This window comes from Cryptomeria japonica, chromosome 8, assembly GCF_030272615.1.
Source record: "Cryptomeria japonica chromosome 8, Sugi_1.0, whole genome shotgun sequence".
Classification (NCBI taxonomy): domain Eukaryota; kingdom Viridiplantae; phylum Streptophyta; class Pinopsida; order Cupressales; family Cupressaceae; genus Cryptomeria; species Cryptomeria japonica.
In genome coordinates this window covers 95,310,539-95,327,173 of record NC_081412.1, presented here as the reverse complement: position 1 = coordinate 95,327,173, position 16,635 = coordinate 95,310,539, and positions in this window count along the sequence as shown.

The following is a 16,635-nucleotide window of genomic DNA, read 5'->3' as shown; positions in this document are numbered from 1 at the left end:
AACACCTCACTAATTAATGGATCAATGAATAGAAGCTATTTCCATCACTAATTTTGATGTCATTCAATCTAATGGTCACTACTTCCACTGTTAGCACTCGAAAAAGAGACCACTACTTGTGAGACCCACTGATATCATAATGAACATACTCAAATCTCTCCTTTAGTGTCTAGAGTCAAGAAAATGATATACTCGCATTCCAAATAATTTATAATTGTTATCATCATAGTCTATCTATTTCATTAATACCACCACAACTAATATCTCAAGTCAATTAAGAGAATAATAATAAGATAATAATATCCTTCAATAATATTGATCTTCAAATATGAATCACAAGGCTTTTAGAAATCCGAAACTGTTATATTAGAATTATAATTACATATCACACTTTCCTAATAAATGCAACTGCAAATCAGTGAATACAATTTATTATGCAAAGATTCATATGATTAAGTGAACACTAATTTAGTTAGTTTAACACTTTTGTTATGGTGAACTATTCCTAAATAGAAGAATGCTTTTCAAAGGTGAAGCAACTACATTTTTTTCAAGTGTAAAAACCGTCAAAGCCAATGCCAGGCTGGCCAATTTGTCATTGTAGATTAGAACGCTTCCCTACTATTAAAGCTCGAACCGAAACATCAATCAAGAACTCTCAAATTTGTTTGGACCTTACATTTTTCGAAGCTTTTCCAACGACGAAATTATATCTATATTTCAAGACTGTTTCACTTTATGATAACCTCGCAACCAATTTACAGAAAACGTCATATCGTAAACTAATTGATAAAACAATAATGCTAAAAACGTTTCGAATTCCTTGCCATTGAACGTGCTATACAATGTGAGCTTAGCCACTCGTTCATTCTAATGCTTCTTTCTTATCCTGTCTCGGTCGTATCTTATCTTCTTATCCTTCCCTCTACGCGCATTATATACGACCAAATGTTCGTTTACCTAAAATGGCAAGTGGCAAGCATTATAATATTGCAAGGACTACGACGTTTTAACCTATTTTATAGTGAAATTTGAGGGAAGAAAAATAATAGAGCTCGGCAGTGGCCTTGAGGATATGAACGGAATGGTCATTTTTTGTTCTTTTCTTCTAAGAGGTCATATTGCTGGTAGGTTTGAAACTAGTCGGTAGAGATGTTTGGCCATTAAAAAGGCTTGAAAAGTTTTTTGTGACGTATGAATTTCGAAAGCTTCCTGGTCTTCTCGCACGAGAAAGAAGTCCTTTCACTTTTGAATGCGTAGTGATAATCCTATATTTCTTAACCTGTAAGGTATGAGAGAACAATGCTTTTATAAAACTTAAAGGAACAATACTTAAGACAAATTAGGTATATTCATGCGCTTTGTCTTATCTTAATCTTTTGTTATTGATTTTTATGCAAGCTGTGATGTCCCTCTTATTATTTTTCTAATCATTCTATGTTTAGTAGATGTTTATTTTAATTTTTTTTATTCGCATTTGTTTTATAATGTTTTAGGTATATGTTTACATTATGTAATTAGTTTTTATATCTATAATCTATCTCTTCTTGTCTAGTGATTATCTTTTGGTTTTGATATGATAAAAAAAGGGAGAGGCCTGGATCATTAAATACTTTTGCTAAAGTGAGAAGATCAGGGGTTTCACAAGGAGTGAGAGAACCCAACTAGAGAACCGGCTGTAAAAAAGAAACCAAAAAACAGATGTCAAGAAGATGCTAAATATAATAGAAACTAGACTAGAAACTAACAAATAGAAGTAAAAAAGGAAAACCCATACAAGACACAAAAGACATGAACTAATGGTCTACTTGGTGGGGGTTTTTTACTTTGCCAGTCTTGGTTCAACATTTTGACCTTGTTAGAGAAGGACAATATTTTATTTGAACCTTTTCCGAAGGACAGAACATGAGACTCCAGAGTAGCCTTCACCCTTGATTCAGTTGGCTTGGTCACAAGGGTAGAAGACTATTCCATGTCGCGCCTTTTCTTCACATGCCTTCTATCAAGTTCCTCATTGATCACCTGAAGAGAGGTATAGTTCTTTATTTTTGTTTTCGTGTTAAGTGCAATCATCTCATTCAACTTCCTTTTTAGGGTCATTTGGTTACCCTAAAGCTTGTCTATGACCCTAGTTGTCTCTCTCCTATCATCCTTTTGATCTACCTTCATAGTGAGTACTTTAATTTCCTTCTCCATACCTTCCTAGTTCATAATTCTATCCACCAGATCATTGGCCATCACCCAAACCCTTTGATATTTTTCATCCATCCCCTTCTATCCAGCTTAGGACCTTAATGAATTATCCATTTTTGTTTGTAGTTTGAGCCTTAAACACCTTGAATTTAAGATTTATGTTGCAAAAACTAGACCCATGCCTTACGTTTATAATCATCTATGTGGTTCATAAAATATGAGCTCTTTCATATATAAATTATATTTTGCATAAGGCCACAAAAATCAGTGTGCACCAAATCCAATGCTGCTCTTTCTCTTATAGAGTTGCCCAATTGAAAGGGTTGCTTATGTTGTTTACCTAAAATGAAAGCTTCACACATACCACTTGGCTCTACTATGGTTGGAAAACCACTAATCATGTTGGACAAAAGAGTCAAAATAGCATAGCCTAAGTATTTATAACTTAGATGGAAAAGTCTGGAGGGGTCTTGAATGGTAGTCTTGAAGACTAATTGTTGCTATATTGCTATATATTTTTAATGTGTATGAGGTGTAGCTATAGATTGAAATGAGAAACATGTCTCTATCCTCAAAAGAAACATCATGTTCCTTGTCATTTGATTTATTGAAATAATGTTATTTATCCCATTCTTGTAAAAGATAAAACATTTACCCTTATCCATCAACACTTTGGAAGCTCTTTGTATCAATTTTCTAACAGTCGAGTGATTGTGCTTTATGCTAAGAAAAAATAAACATCCTCTATCTCCCTCTTCACACATTGCTTGGTGGAGATCATAATAGACCCTTTGTGCACATTTGGAATTATTCCATCATGCTTCAATTGTTGTCCAATAAATACTTCAACATTCCATTCTTCATCAATTTTGGACATGATGAGCTCTATTAACTAGTTAAGTTTAACTATATTTTTATTCGATGGATTTCCACTTTGCTTAGATTGATTATGGTGTTTTTTCTGCATTCACTTAAATAATGATCAAACTCATGACAATAATATTTTCAACATTACTCTTATCATACCTTTGACTCAAGATATAGTTGTTCTTGGCTAAATTAGAGTTGGACTAAGAGCTTCTTTCTCCCTCGTGGTTGTGTGCTTATCTTGAGTTGTCTACTCCATAAATTCCTCATGTAGAGTTCCCTCTACCTCAAATTATTGAGACACATATAGAACTATTTCTAACTCTCTCCCTGCCACTTGCATTGGCCTAAGATTTAAAAGCTTGTTCTTGGGAAGAATTTTTAGACCTATTTAAGTGTTTCTCATGGGTTTGAAGTGAACCCATAAAATCATCCATTGTCAAAGTGGAGAGGTCGTCTACCTCCTTAATGGTAAGCACTATTGCATCAACCTTAGAGGGGAGAATTTTGAGGATTTTCTCTACGATCCTCTTCTCTTACATGGTTTCTCCATTATTCATCATCTGGTTTATCAAACTAGAGAATCTTGTATGAAAATTTAAAATAGACTCAATGAACTTCATGTGGAGAGTCTCAAAATCTTCATAAATTATCTAGAGCTTTACCAATCTAACTTTATTAGTCCCTTTGTAACTAGTTCAGAGGATTTCCCAAGCTTCTTTGCATAGCTAGTTGTTGCTATTCTCTTAAAATGGCCTTTGTTATGGTTGCTTCTAATAGTATCAATGACTTAACATCTTTTGTCCTTGTCTTCTTTAATGGGGCCTTCTAGCTATTTGTGATGGATGCAATATGAGTTGGGTCAGCCAGTAGTCACATCCATGAACCCACTAACCAAAAGCTCCCATTAATCATTTGCAACCATAATAGTTTTCATCCTCTTTGCTCAAACACGAAAATTCTATCCATAAAATGATGGTCACTACTACTAGCTCTTACTATCTTCTATAGCCACGTTTACAACTCAACAAACTTCAATATCCAAAAAAATGCCCAACTCACTAAGGACATAGGGGCTACTAGCTTTGATGCCAAATGTTAGAAATTAAATCCCTAAAATAAAGCTTACAGTGTGAAACTCTTATTCCCAATCAATTTGGAACACACAAACAAAATAAAATTCAAACACAAACAAACTAAAATAGGAAAATTTTGTTCTTTCTATTACAAACATAAAACATTCTTTTATGAAATATTTCATACTCATATTACAAAATATTAGAAAGTTATTCTAGGCGTAAATTATGTCTCATAATTACACTTTACTTAAGTTGACTTGAGGTAATGCATTTCATAGTAGTTTTGATATGAGACACATAGGGAATTGTGCACATAGGGATGATGTATGTAGGAGAAATTCCACCTTTTGTGGTCTTATCTTGTTGTTACATTCCATATTCAGTGGGTGATCCACCTCTTGTGCAATATTTTATTATTTCTCCTACCTACCCCTACTTATGGTTGTTTCTCATTGAGCCACATGTCATGATTATGTGCTCACTTATCCATATATGGCCTTTCCTTTATAAGCAAGCTCATCTACATTGTATTTAATTTTGATGATCTACTTGATTAGCATTTTGCATCTTGATTAGAATGTACAATTTATTCTTATCAATCTATTCGTCTCTCTTATTGTGCTATTCATTGTGCTCTAGATATTGGCTATATTTGACAAATTCGTACAAGGTATCAGAGCCATTAGCGCTTCATTGAATCATTGATTTGGAGACATTTTGCAACATTCTATTTCAAATCTTGGGTGCTACATATTTTGGGAGCATCGTATGACGATTTGGACCTCACTGTTGAGTCTAGAAGGCCACTTCTATGAATTTTAAGTATAAATTTGTCTATATTTGGTGAAAACTGATTTCAGACCTTGGAGGAAAAATTTACCCAATTTGGATAGTAAGGTACAATTTTGCATAAAAAAAAATTCTACGCATTGTTTTTTTTAATTTGCATATTTTATTTAAATAAATTCACAATTTTTTATATGTGAGAGTCTTTTTATATATAAAATATATATTATTTTGGTGGGGGGTGGTTTTTAAACCGCCGCCCCCACCTCGTATCGTTTATTTCCTTGCGCTTTTTGCAGAGCCCGTACTACAAGGTTCTCCAGCAACACCGCCCGACCCCATCCTCCTATTCATGTTGCCAGGTGTTTTTTGTGCTCCATCGGTCGCCGTCCAGCTTTTGGCCCCCACTAGTCCACTCCTGCAACCACTTGAGATTTGCCAGCTCCAGCAACCACCCAGTAGCTCCACGCAGTATGCTGCCACCACCACTCCTCTCCTGCATGCTCCCCGGTCGTAGTTTTCTCGAGCGTGGCACATATTTATTCGGCCATTGAAACGCAACTCAGAGCCACATGGGAAGACACTTGGTACCATCTATATTGACACATAGAAACCAGTCAGCAGTCCCAGTTGGCATCCATGCAAGTAGCACACGTAGCATTTTCATACACGTCTGCAAGCTACAATGATTTGCCATACTACCACATCACTTGCACAATTAGCAGACAGCTCATCCATATAGATGATACATCATCACTATATCAGGCACCAACACATCTGGTAGTATGACCACGTCATCATCCGTACAACCATATGTCAAATTTTGATTGCACCATCTGACCAATCCATACTGTACGGACAAGCCATGCAGGGGTGTGAAGTTTTCTTGATGGTCATAGAAATGCAAAATGGATTGTGGAAATCTCATAGCTTTAAGGTCATAGAACCGTCAAATTTAACTATATGAAATGCTGACATCAGCGTTGCGTCAATACTTTTTTGAAAATCATCAGCACTGCATCAACTTTGGAGGCCCATAACTTGCTCATTTTAGCTCCTTTTTTAGTGCAATTTTTGTTTATTTGGGATCATTTTTCATGCTTTTCATAGTGGTGGTATATTTTTCTAGTTTTGGTGGATAGTTTTTTTACAATTTTTAGTTTTTCACAACTATACTTGTCCAATCCTCAATTTTGCAATTTTAGAGGCTTTGTTTGGGCTCGTGCGACCTCCTTTTTAGGTGTTCTTTTTTTGAAAGTGGATAATATTTTGTATACTTTCATGTGGTGCTATTAGATTTATATAATTTTGAGTATAAATTGTACTTTTAGTATTTGGTCATTTTTGGCCTATTTGGTACTTGTATTTTGCTTGGATCTTTGTTTAGATCTTTTGCAATATTTCTTGGAGTCTCCAATAGCCTATGTGAGGTAGTTGTAAAGTTGAAATCAGAAGTCCACCTTGCCTTTTTGCAAGTGGCCATTGTACATGCACTAAGTATAAAGTGTCAAATCATCATTTAGAGGGGGGGGGCGGGGGGGGTCTTTGATTGAGTGAATTTGGGGGGTATCTTGTGTGATTGTGCCTCTCTCTATCTTGTGTTTTTTCATTTTTGTGCTATTAGTTCTCCTAAATTTTCAATTTTAACCCCACATAATTATGCATCATGGAAAATTAAAGCATGGAGTAAGTTAATGGAAAAAGGACTCATTGATTATGTAAATAGAACAATAACAACACCACTTGATCCTAAGGTTGATCCTAATGCTCAAGTTGAATTTATCACTAAAAATTCTATGGCACTTGGAACCTTGAGAAAGTATGTATCAGATGACCTCATTTTTCAAATTGAGAATTGTACTATAGTTAAAGAGGCCTGGGATATTTATGAGAAATTGCATGGTCAAGTTGATGAGATTAAGGGCTGCAAGCTTGATTGTGATCTTACAACATTGGATGCCAAGGATTTTGATACAATCTAAGATTATGTCAAGAAAGAAAATGAGCTAAGAGAAAAGCTTGAGGATTGTGGCATTGACAAGAAGGATACTTAATTGGTTTACAACTTGTTGGACAAGCTTCCATCATAGTATCTAGTCCTTGTTTCTAGCTTTCACACCCATCAGTTGGCTCAAGGTGCATCATACACTCAACCATCCTTTGATGTATTCACAGAGATGTTGATACTTGAGAAATCTAAGTTGACCAAGATGGGGATTCTCAAATCATCAAAGTCACAAGCTTTGGTGGCTAATAAAGGGAATAAAAAATATCAAGGAAAAGGCAAGAACCAAAAGCACTGTAAGCCAAAGCCACAACATGGAGCACAATCATTCTCTCCACAACAAGGTGATTCTACATCCTCACCTAAGAGTAAATCATATAATGACAATATTTTTTGTGCATATTGCAAGAAGTTAGGACATGATGGAAAAAATTGTTACAAGAAGGATATTGATGACTTGAAACATCTTCTTGAGAAGAACAAAATCAGTTTGCCTACTAGAATGTTTACTCCAACTTCTTCCAAAGAAAAGGATAAAGGAAAGGATAACTCTTTGAGACAAGTAAAGGAAAATCTATTTGTTCTACTACAAGTTGTGATTCAGGGAGATGGCTTCTAGATTCAAGGGCTTCTCATCATATGGCCTCTTCACAATCTATGTTCTCTTCATTTGAGCCTTGCAACATGTCACAGATTTTGATGGGAAATCATAGATGCATGAATGTGATTAGGGAAAGATCTATTGCCATTGGGGATAACTCCTTCAATGATGCATTGTATGTACCTCATTTGATAAACAATCTTCTTTCCATCTATCTGATCCCTCATGGGACAACAAGGAAAACTGTGGAGTATACACCCAATTCAGTTATTATTAGAGACTTGGAGAGTAGAGCTATCATTGCAACTAGGGTGGTTGATCATGCATCTCAATTGCACTCCTTTTCACATTTTTGTCCTATTGATGAGGCTGATTCTTCATATGTTGATCACACTTCTTGTGATGATTCAGATATTGAAGATAACTTTGGGTACTTGAACTTGGGTGTTCTCACATGTGACTGCATTCTTGAGTCTTGCATTTCATCTCCTCCTATTGATATCACATCTCTTATTGCACCTGATGTTGTGGATATTGAAACAGTTTTGCCTTCTTGTGATTCAGTGTAGAAAAATATACCTTGTCTTCCAACTTTAGTTCCTTGGGATGACTACTTGACAGACATTGCAGGTTTGTTTGTGGAGTCCTACATTGCAGATTTGGGAGACATCATTGATGATATTCATCTTCGATGAAGATGAAGATGATCCTTCTTCTATTTTTGCAAGGGAACACTCTCACCCTCTTGTTCATTCTCTACATGATCATTCCTTCGAGGTTGACGTGATTATGGATTCTTATGTACAACACTTAGAGGAGGTCTCTTTATTCTTAGAGGAGACATGCGATTCTTTGGATCATGTTCAAAATTCGTCTCCACTAGATCTTGGAGTTCCATTTTCACCAGTGTGGATCAATACCCCTGATTTGGAGGGGGTCACTTTCAACATCAACATGGGGACACTTGAGGAGTTTGCAAAGACTCCACACATCTTGAATTTTTTCCTATATCTTCCCTTCATGATTGGAGAGACTTCATGGACACACCTTTGGTTTTGTTTCTTCCCAATGGGAGGAATGTTGTTCAATGATCTTGGAGCAGTTTTTTCATTCATTTTAGAGCTTCTACCATTGGTTCATATTCTAGATTAAGGGGGGGCTACCTGGTCTCTCTTCTTGTCTCTTATGGGGGGACTTTTTCCTCACATGGGGTTTTGTTCTTCTCATACCTATTTGAGAGTTATTTTTTATAATTTTCATCTCTCTTTTGGGGGGTAGTTTTTCCCATTGGGTTTTTTCTCTCTTTCTCTATTTGTGAGAGATTGCATTGGTTTGTGTTTAATTTCATTTGTACATGGGTACCTAACATGGCCTAGTAGCTGGGACCCATCTTGCATTGTTGACTTGAGTCTACATTCCCCTAAGTTGCACTTAAGGGGGGGTGTTGGTGTAAATTGTCTCATAATTACACTTTACTTAAGTTGACTTAGGGTAATCATGCATTTCATAGTAGTTTGGATATGAGACACTTAGAGAAGTGTGCACATAGGGATGATGTATTTAGGAGAAATTCCACCTTTTGTGGTCTTATCTTGTTACATTCCACAATCGGTGGGTGATCCACCTCTTGTGAAATATTTATTATTTCTCTTACCTACACCTACCTACGCTTGTTTTTCATTGAGCCACATGTCATGATTGTGTGCTCACATATCCATATGGCCTTGCCTTTATAAGAAGACTCATCTATATTGTATGTAATTTTAATGATCTAGTTGATCAGTATTTTGCATCTTGGTTAGAATTCAATTTATTCTTATCAATCTATTTGTCTCTCTTATTGTGCTATTCATTGTGCCCTAGATCTTGGCTATATTTGACAAATTCTTACATTTATTTATGTGGAACAATATAAATTAGCACCCAAAAGACACATACAATCTAGAGTTGCACCTAATCATACATAATTTAAAGCTTTACCAGACTCCCTTATATAGTTAGCTACTATCATACATCCCTCTTGTCTACGTAGAACTATTATCCATTATTTGTCTAATTTTGACTAACTATCTATTGCAAAACATTCCTCTTGTTTATGTATTAGTTTTCTTTACAAGATTTTCCACACAATTTTGAAATTCAAATTTATCTACTAGTAATAACTCTATTGTCATTAAACGGCTACTAACAAGGTAGGTGGATGTAGGGGGCTTAGAGCCAATTAATTTTCCAACATCAAATTAATATTTTAATACTTCAATTTTATAGATTTTAAATTCTAATTTCTATAGACCTTAAATTGTTCTTGAAATGATAAATCTTCATCATATTGTTATTATTTTTAATGTGGTTAAATAAGGGATATTTTGTTTAGAAATAAAGGGAAAAGGAAAAGTTTCTGACTCTATTTGGGCTGATTTTACTACAAACTAGAAGAGTTAGATAAATATAGTAGAAAAATTGTCTCTAGAAAACATATTTTAAGGCTCCATTTATAAGAGTAATAGTAATTGTATTTGAACAAATCTCAATAAAATATTTCTTTGAGTGTGTGCCTAAGGAGATGGGATTTTAATTGAAATATTGCACATGTTTTTCTAATTAAAGAAATGCATTGAATTTTAAAATTTAATATTGAATTATCTAACTTATTTAGTGCAATAGTACCAAAAACCCTTTTTCTACAAGGACATTAGGGTAAATAATTTTGTTGCAGAAAAGTTTAAGCTCATATATTTTAAATTGTGATTTAAACATTCAATTTAAAGTGTCCTTTCAACCATCTTGAAATTGGATAAGTTATAGGTCTTGAACTCTTCTAAATATTAACTTTCCAAATTTTGTAGAAGTGATATTCTCTCTTGATCTTTTTAAAATAATAAGCTATCCATGTTCACAATAATTAAAAATTTTTGGCAATATTATTGACCATATAAATATCCATATTATCAAAAACCAAACCTAAAATAGAACCTAGCTACAACATCCATTTTCTTACATGGAAGCTCCAGGCTCTCATTATATTGACCAACTCATCACCATATTTCATTTCTTTCATTACTTATTTTCTACTTGTTGTTATATGGAGCTTGGTTGATCAATATAAATTGTGTTTTTACAATTTTCTCATCAATCTTTTTTCACCAATTTAATCTTTATATTTTTGATAGAGTCATTTTACTTTAGCTCTCATAATTTTTTATAACCCACTTTATTATTTGATTTCAAATAAACTGATTTATATATTATTTATTAAAAATAATTGATCTCTTAATGTTTGTATATAATGAAAATTTTACTTTTGTAAACTATTTTCAGGAAAGATTGTATATAAAAACATGTTAAGAGAATGGATCTACGGTTGTACTTGTGGTTATTTTTTTTTGACTCCATGGAAGTATGTAACTCTATTTTGGCAACATTTGGGTGATTGGAAATAGGCCCCTATCCTCTGTGTCTTTTCCCTTGGATGCCCTCCTTCAATCCCTTGAATGAATCTATTATTGTCTCTCTAGTTTGGGTAGAATTTCCCTACCTACCCTTTCACTTTTGGTGCAACCCAACCTACGAGGCTATTGACAACATGTGGGTTTGATTCCTCAAGCTTAACCCTAATACCAAAAAAATATCCCACACTTCCAATGGTCGAATCTTGGTGGATATTGTCTTCTCAAAGGAACTTCTTATCAAGATAATCCAAAAAGTGTGTGGGTAACCTTTGTCATAGATTCTTTATATTACGAAGGAATCTTGTTCCATTGTAGATGTTGTTTTTCTATAGCTTAGCTGGCTTCTTTTGGCCCATGTGTGTCTAGTCTAACTATCCCACCCACCTAGTGGTTGAAATACATTAATCATTGCCATATCGCAGTCTTTCCTATTGTATTACATGTTGACTCAGAGTCTTTTGCCAGATTAGTATTGCCTTCTCCTTCAGGGTTGTTCAGTCTACTTAGTATGACTCTTTCTCCCTTTGCTAAAAAATTAGAGCCTATTCTCTTAATGGTTTGTTACTCTCGATCCCTAGATTGCAAAGTTCCATCTTCATTTCTATTTTCCCACCTGGTTGGTTTTTCTTGTATTTTATAAGGTTTGTCTTCTCTTCTTCCAAATGGATCTGCTAGAAAATGTTTCTTCTTGGACTATTGCTTGTTGCAAGAAAAGAAGTCAGTTTCTCATTGGTCCTTTGATACATATTGTCCAATTGGGACCATTGGTGGATCCCAAATCTAGTTTGTAATTTAATGTTGGATGTGTTTTTTTTTCTTATTCTGTTGACTACCCATTGGTGGATCCCAAATCTAGTTGCAATTTAATGTTGGATGTGTTGTTTTCTCTTATTATGTTGAATATTCTCTATCTTGTCACAACTCTGTTGTTTATCTTAGTTTTTCCTTTCAGTGATTCCTTCGCTTTCTTGGTTTGGTTACCCCTTTAACATCCTTCTTTCTTTATAACACATTTTGGTCCCTACCAAAAGCCCATTTATATTAATAAATAACAAGTCCTTGATCCCTCATGGGGTTTACTTAAATATTTTATGCAAAAATTTACTAGGGATATTTTGCTTCTTTGATTAGAAGTTCACCTAGTCATGTAAAAACCATCCCTATGAATGGTTATTAGTATGTTTGTGTAGTTCTCTATTAGTATAACAACCTAAGCCTAAGACATTGTTTTCTCTGAAGATAGATCCTTACAACTCCTTGTATGAGTAAGTTTTGTAGTCCTTTATGTTCCTTTCTGAGACCATGTTATAAACTCTTGAAATCTATTATTTGAATGAAGCATATCAAATTTATCTCTATTTGTTAGTGAAAATGCATATTCATTGAGATTTCTCTGAATGCATATGCATCATTGTCTCCAAAGAGTGATTTACATACATTTCTCTTTTACAAGTGTTAATCATCTAAACACAAAATAAAGGATTGTCCCCTTATTACTTGTAATGAGAAACTTATTCCTATGGCTTGAAGATTTGTTTCTCATCCCAAAATAATGGAGGGATGATCAATGATTAGAAGATGTGAGAACAAAAATAATAATAATAAGGAACTTAATTCAATAATTATGTGATTCCCTCAATACTTTTGCCAACTATTGTGTCAAAACCTTTAGATAAAAAAAGGCTATTAGCCTATTTTCTCAAGAAAATCCTTTGAAGGAGACTAGTAGGTATAAGCGGGTGAACACAGAATAGTTTGTGCCCACTTGTAGGATTTAACATTAAAAATAGTATTGGAGGGGAAAATGATGGAACACCTTCAAATAAATATTTATGTTTGATTGAAGGCTCTTTATTCAAAGGTAAACTACTTGATACATGTAAATAGGATTCGAATGAAGGTGGGGAGCTTCTAGTTAATTTCATCAAAATTTTCAATCTAACGATTATATTCTCATACCAAACTAACCTAAAGTATTGTTAGATAATAATTATCAAACATCAAAAAAATGTTAGTTTACAATAGTTAGTTTTGGGGAATTTATTCACGTAGGTAAGTTTGGTATGATAATACAATGGTTTTAAAAAATACCAAAATCCAAATTAACCAATATGCAAGTTTGAGTATATTAAAATCTTGAATCAAAATCATTTTAGATTCATTTTGTGTTTTCTAGTTTCATGCAATCATGGTGTAATCTTGTGAACCTAATTGTTATTTTATTAAACTTTAACATTTACTCAATTAAATCCAACTCTCAAATTAATGAGTCCCCTCAAGAAAAAAAAATTATTTAAGAAAATTTAAATAAATTATATTAAAATAATTGAATACACAGATATAGAACATGTTTGGCAAGAAACAACAAGATTACTAAAACAATTTTATTGGTAAAAATCAACATTCAATATGATAAACTAACCACAAACTATAAAAAAAAAAAAAACTGCCAAACAAATAATTACTTGGAAAGAGTTTAGACCATATTCATAAAGTGACAAGATATAAGTAGTAGAAAAACAATTAATAACACTACTAACAAATATTTCAGTAGAAATTTAAATAACTCATGTCCAAAATGTAATTATGATATATATGAATTTTCCAACACGTCAAAAATATGGTTATGAACTATATGAATTTCTAACATTTTTTCATAATCTTTTAAATTGAAATAACCACTAAACATTCTTCTAATAACCTCTTCTATTGATGGATTTATTTGTGAAATGATATATATTTGTAATAATTTTATTTATTCTCATTTCATATGTTACAATTGTTTTAACCATTTTATCTTTCGTGTACATAAATTTACTTAAATTATATATGTGAAAGCGATTTGCAGTAGATGGGGACCTTGATGCTAAGTAATAGCAAGCAGATTTTAATAATCTTGCCTGTGTCACAGCAATACAAGAAGGAAATCGACTTTGCTCACAATAAAATTATTTGTGTTCTGCATTCAACTCAGACCCAAGGCGATTTATATGAGAACTAAACTCAATAGAATATGACAGGAATGATATACTCTATACCACATACGAGTAAAGGTCAATGCAGATTAAATGGAAATAAGAAGATCTATAGGGCCGATATGCTACATAGAGTCGACTGGCTAAATATGGAGGAAGAGAAAACATTAAAGTAAAACTTCAGCAAAGTAATCAAAATAAAAAAAAGGCTTAATGTATATACCACGTTCCAAGAAAATATGCAGGAACAATGTAAGGGAAACAAATAATACCAGAAATAAACTCTACAAAGTCGATGGTGAGGAAAGGAGAGGAGAGGCAGCTCTCCCTGCAGGCAAATCTAATCTTCCCAAGTCGCCTATGCAGGTCGATAGCATCGTAGAGGTGGAAATGGAGAGAGGGGGGGTGCGATCTACTCACCTAGAGCCCACAGGAGGAAGACTCAGCAATAACATGGTGAGGAGTAGTGGAGAAAGGCGTGGTCCTCCTCCAATCTGACTGGCTCGATCTCCTTATCCTTTCTTAGGCAAATTAATCTCCTAAACCACCTTTGTAGGCCAACAGATACACAGGGAATGAATGGAGAGGGGTGCGATTTGAAAGAAGCCCCCAAAATATTCATTTCCCGTCTCTTTTTTCCTGTCCAAAAAATGGTATCTCAGATTTGTTTAAAATTTCTCTTGGCTGAGAAAATCGATCCACAATGTGTGGATCTAGACTGATGAAAGCAATGGTGAAAGGAGAGTTGAAATGGAGAAACTCAAGTTGAGAGAAATTAGTGAAGGAGAATTAGCCAGTTACAACAGAAAGAATGGAAAAACTAATGTAATTCTAGAGTTGGACCGGAGTCACATCGAGTTCAACTATAGCTAGTGGGACAGGGAGTTCAACTATTGGTTCTAATTTTAACTCGTGTTAATTTCAAAACATGCTCAAATTTAAATTTTAATAATTTTAACTTTTATAAATTTGAATTTAATTAATATTATAATTAATATTACATTTTTTTTATTTATTTATCTTTTCATTTATTTATAATCCTTTAAATTGGTTTTTAAATTTTAAATCAATTAATTTAATTATTATTATTGATGTGTGTATACACAACTTTCTATTCTATGAGTTGCTACCGACGAGCTAAGAGACCCCTCCTTGGTCATATGTTTGCCTTCAATGGTCGACCCTACATCTAGTTCACACTCAACAAAAAATGTTAGATCATAATATAAAATTGCATTACCATCATCGCATAAATACATTATATTAAAAATATCATCAATATCATCATAATAAACATCAGATTAAAACAATATTGTCAAGCACATTTATTAGCATCATAATGTTAAATATCATCAATAATATCAGTGTCTAGCTTAATAATTTAATCTATAACTTATTAGCCTAAAATTGGTTCGTGACGTCCTTACCCACTAGGAAGAGACATCATCCTGATGTCCTATTACATAAACATGCATAATAACTTAGTCCATCAAAGTAAATGTGGGAAAGAACGCTAAATATCCTCAACGTCTTCCCATGTAGCACTATCCTTTGAATATTTGTCTCAGTGGAGTTTATACTGCAAGATCTCTCTCTTGTGCAACTTAATAGTGCGCCTATCAATAATCCGAGTGGGCACTAGCACCAACTCGAGGTCCTGTACCTGTAATGCATGCCAATGAAGAATATGAGAAAGATTTGGATGATAGTGCTTAAGCAATGAAGCATGAAAAACATTGTGAATCTAGGCAAGAGTAGAAGGTAGGGCAAGTCTATAGGTAACCGGATTAACCACTTCTAGGACATCAAAAGGTCCAACATATCTAGGTGCCAATTTTGAGGACTTCCCGAAGGAAATGGAGCTCTTCTGAGGTCTCACCCTCAAAAAGACCTTGTCCCCTTCTGAAAACTATTAAAATGTCATGTTCTTATCTGCATAACTTTTCTATATGTCAAGTACTTCCTTAAGTCTAGCCTTTATTGACACCATCTGTTCTTCCATTTCTTTAAGTAGATTAGGACCAACTAAAACACTATCTTCTACTCTATCCCAACAGATAGGTGTTCTGCACTTATGTCCATAAAGAGCCTCAAACCATGTCATGCCTATAGATGAGTGATTGGAGTTGTTGTATGCAAACTCAACTAAGGCAAGGAAATCCTCCCACTTGTACTATTTATCCATACACTACATCCTATGTAATCCTTCTACTACTTGATTTACCCTCTATGTCTATTTGTCTCTTTGTGGATGGTAGGTTGTGCTAAAGTTCAACCTTGTTCCTAAAGATGCATTCAAAATGGTCCAAAACTGTGAAATCATTCTCACATCCCTGTCTGAAATTCTTGTCTTGGGTATGTAACCGAAAGACTTAATTAATTTTTGTGCTAGAACCATTGACCCATCCTTAGGATTATCAAGTATAAAATGAGCTACCTTAGTCAATTTGTCTACTACAACCAATAGCATGTCATGCTTGCGCTTGGACATAGGTAATCCCTGAATAAAACCCATACTAATCACTTGCCATTTATAATTTGGCACATGGTGTGAAAATAATAACCCCGCCAGATGCATATGGTCCGCCTTGACTCACTAGCATTCAAAAGATTAACTCACATAGGCTATCACGTCTCTCTTAAGTCTCGGCCAAAAATATAAGGGTCTCAAATCTACAAC